Raw genomic sequence first — 3,836 nt, forward strand, 5'->3', positions numbered from 1 at the left:
GGCATACGATCTTCATTTGATGTGCACAATACCTCGTTAGAAAGATCTATCCAAAGACTACAACTTTTGAGAGAGAAATATTGGTCCATGGGCCATGTTGCTCTCTGTTTTCCCAAAAAACGTCGTTTAGGGCCTCAAAACAGCTCCGAAAGTTTAGGACCCGAAAAACTGCTAAAAATAGTAAAATGTGCTACAATTAAGGAAACTGAAAAACTGAAAGAGACAGTTGTGGGGGTCCAAGTGGGATAGGCAGGTGGCCACCAACATCCACCTTGATCACTATTGAGTTGATGTAAGGAGAAACACCAACTTCTAAGGCACCGTACAGGATGAACATTCCAGAGTTGGTGGAATTAAAATTGTAGCTTAAGGAAATGTTTGATAAGGGATAAATAAGGCCAAGTGTGTCACCTTAGGGTGCACTAGTATTATTTTTAAGGAAGGAGGATGGTACTCCAAGATTGTTCATTAATTACAGGCAGTTGAACAAGGTGATGATCAAAAGCAAGTATCCATTTTTGTGGATGATTAACTTGTTTGATTAGTTGAAGGGATCAATAGTTTTCTCAAAGATTGATATGAGATCAGGATATCATCAGGTGCACATTAAAGAAGAATACATCTACAAGACCACATTCCGTACTAGGTGTGGGGATTATGAGTTCGTAGTGGTTCCTTTTGGTCTTACTGATGTTCTAGGTACTTTCATGTGTTTGATGAACAATGTGTTGCATCCTTACTTGGACAAGTTTGTGATAGTGTTTATTAATGGCATATTGATTATTCTAATAATGAGGAAGAATATGTCGAATAATTGATATTAATATTGAGATTTTTTAGAGAGCATCAGTTGTATGCCAAGCTCAACAATTGCAACTTCTTTTAGACTTAAGTTCATTACTTGGGACATGTTGTTTCCTAGGAATGGATAACAGTGGTTCCGGAAAAGATTAAAGTTATCATGGAGTGGCCAACTCCTAGGAATGTGAACAAGGTTAGATCATTCATGGGACTAGCAAGTTATTAGAGGAGTTTCATTATCTAATTCTTAAATATTGGCTATCTTATTACATCTTTGCAGAGGAAAGGAAAGATTTTTGAATGGTTAGATGAGTGTGCAACTAGCTTTGAGCAGTTGAAGGATTTGCTTACAAATGCTCTAGCGTTGAAGATTGCAGATCTTGGTAAGGAGTTCATGGTAATGGTATTAACATATGCTTGCAAGGAAGGACCGGGTTGAGTCATGATGTAGAAGGGACAGGTGGTATGTTATGATTCAAAGAAGATGAATGAGCATGAGCATAACTATGTGACTCGTGATCTTGAGTTGGAAGTTATCATCCATGCATTGAAGATGTGGAGACATTATCTTTTGACCAACCCAATCTAAATGTCCGGCAAGCTAGATTGTTGGATACCCTTAGTGAGTTTGACTTTGAGATCAGCTACATCAAGGGTAAGAAGAATAGGGTTACAAATGCTCTTAGTAGGAGCGTGCAGGTGAACCACATTTAGCCTATGAGCTCATGTGGGACAGATTTTCATGAGTGGATATTGTAGGCAGGGCAGCAGGATGACAGGTAGCAGCAGGTGAAGCAAATACTGTAGCAATTGGGTGATCAGGATGAGGAGTTTCACCTCACGGTAGATAGCTTGGTCAAATTAAGGGACATGATTTATATGCCAGATGACAATGAGTTGAAGAAGCTTATCTTGGGGGAGTTTCATGTCAAGCCATATCCAGGTCATCCATGATATCAAAAGACTTTCACAACTACGAAGAAATTCTACCATTGATTGAACTTGAAAAAGGAAGTGGCTAAGTTTGTTGCAAGATGTTTGGACTATCAGCAAATGAAATTTGAGTGTAAGCACTCAATTGGTCTATTATAGAATATTATGATTCCATAATGGAAATGGGAAGTCATTTCCATGGATTTCGTTACAGGTTTTATGAGGAAACTTTGACATCAGGACTCCATTATGGTTGTGGTTGATAGGTTGAGCATGATAGTTCACTTCATTGTAGTGAAGTCTATGAATTCAGCTAGTGAGGTAGCTCAGATATTCATCAGGGAGATAGTGAGATATCATGGTGTTCCCAAGAAGATCATATCAGACAAAGATACCAAGTTCAATTCCAGGTTTTAGAAGGAGTTGTTTGCATGCTTGGGGACAGAGTTCGATTTCAGTACAACTTATCATCCAGAGATATATGGATAGACATAAAGGGTTAACATGATTCCTAAGGATACGTTGAGGATGTATGTCATGAATCAACAAAGGAAGTGGGAGGAGTATTTTCCACTGGTAGAGTTTTCATACAATAATGGGTATCATGAATCCCTGAAGATGAGTCCATTTGAGGCTCTCTATGAGCGGAGTTATAACAGTTCGATCAATTGGAGTGATCCAGTGAACATGGTGCTGATTAGAATAGATATGTTGGCTGAGATGGGACAAGAAATGTAAGTTATTAAAAGGAATCTAAAGGCAACATTGGACAAACATAAGAGTTATGTGGATTAACATAGAGAATTTAAAAAGTTTCACGTTGGGGAGCATGTGTACTTGCACATCAAGCCCAAGAGGAGATCCTTGAGAATTGGGTTATGTGCCAAGCTAACACCTCGATATTGTGGGGCTTTTGAGATCCTTGAGAGGATTGGAACAGTGACCTACAGACTTGCACTACTTCCAACAGTGAAAGTCCATGATGGTTTCCATGTTTCAATGCTTAAGAGATATGTCTAGGATGTTGATCATGTGATTGATTAGTCTGTATTATAGGTGGAACTAGAGGGAGATTTCCAGCCATAGCCCCAATGCATTTTGCAGTGAAAACAACTCATGCTCCAGAACCTAGCAATAAAGTAGGTTAAAGTGCAATGGAAACACTTTGAGATTGATGAAGCTACATGGGAGATGGATGATCAAATGTGGGTTATGTATCCTTCCTTATTTTCTCATTGAGCAATTGTGTTGGTACATGTGTTTTGGTTTATGTTTATATATGCATATGTGTATTGTAAATGTTGCAATGAGATGTGTTATAAAGCTCCAATCGGTATGGTGTTCATGGTTTCAGTAGTTGGGTATGATGTAAATATTGCATCGAATTGTGTTATAAAGTTCCTTGGGCAACATGTTTTGTTAGTTATAAGCATCATTGAACATCGAGGACAGTGTCCCCCCTAGGGGGAGGGGTTTGTAACAACCCTTGGTTGATTTTCCATGTAAATAAAATAAAACCAAGGTCATGGGACACGTATTCCAAGCTAAATGGTGGGCAAAACATTATAGTGGGATCACTTGTGGATTAATAATGGCTATGGAAATGAACAAAGGCATTGACAAAGGCAAAGAGGTAATAATTGGCAGTTAGTTATGAAAATAGGAGAAAAGGGAGATAAAGAGACACAAACATGCATCTAAAGGAGATTAAAGGAAAAATGAATAAAATAGAGGCATCAATGATAAAGAGGCTTTAGAGAAACAATCATTAGATTTTTTAGAGTTCTTGGTTTGAGCTCTTGTTCACTCTCTCTCATACACTCTTGCACACTTAGAGTATTCTTGGAGTACTCTAGTATTCTCTTGAATTTGGAAGAAGACAGGGAAGGAAGAAAAATGCAAGCAAAAGGAGAGAAAGGAAGTGCAAGGAGACAATTAGATTAGTAGCTACAACTAGATTGCTTTGCAGTTAAACAGGTTGCATGTATGATCTCCTTGTTGGTTTTTTTATGCATGATGCGTGCAGGCGATTCCTTGCTTATGTGTTGTCATTGGCATGGAGATTTTCCTGTATTGACAATGGTTTCACCCTCACCTTACCA

The sequence above is a fragment of the Pinus tabuliformis genome, chromosome 6, assembly GCF_031772625.1.
Source record: "Pinus tabuliformis cultivar Carrire ecotype Pingquan chromosome 6, CPIR1, whole genome shotgun sequence".
Taxonomy (NCBI): domain Eukaryota; kingdom Viridiplantae; phylum Streptophyta; class Pinopsida; order Pinales; family Pinaceae; genus Pinus; species Pinus tabuliformis.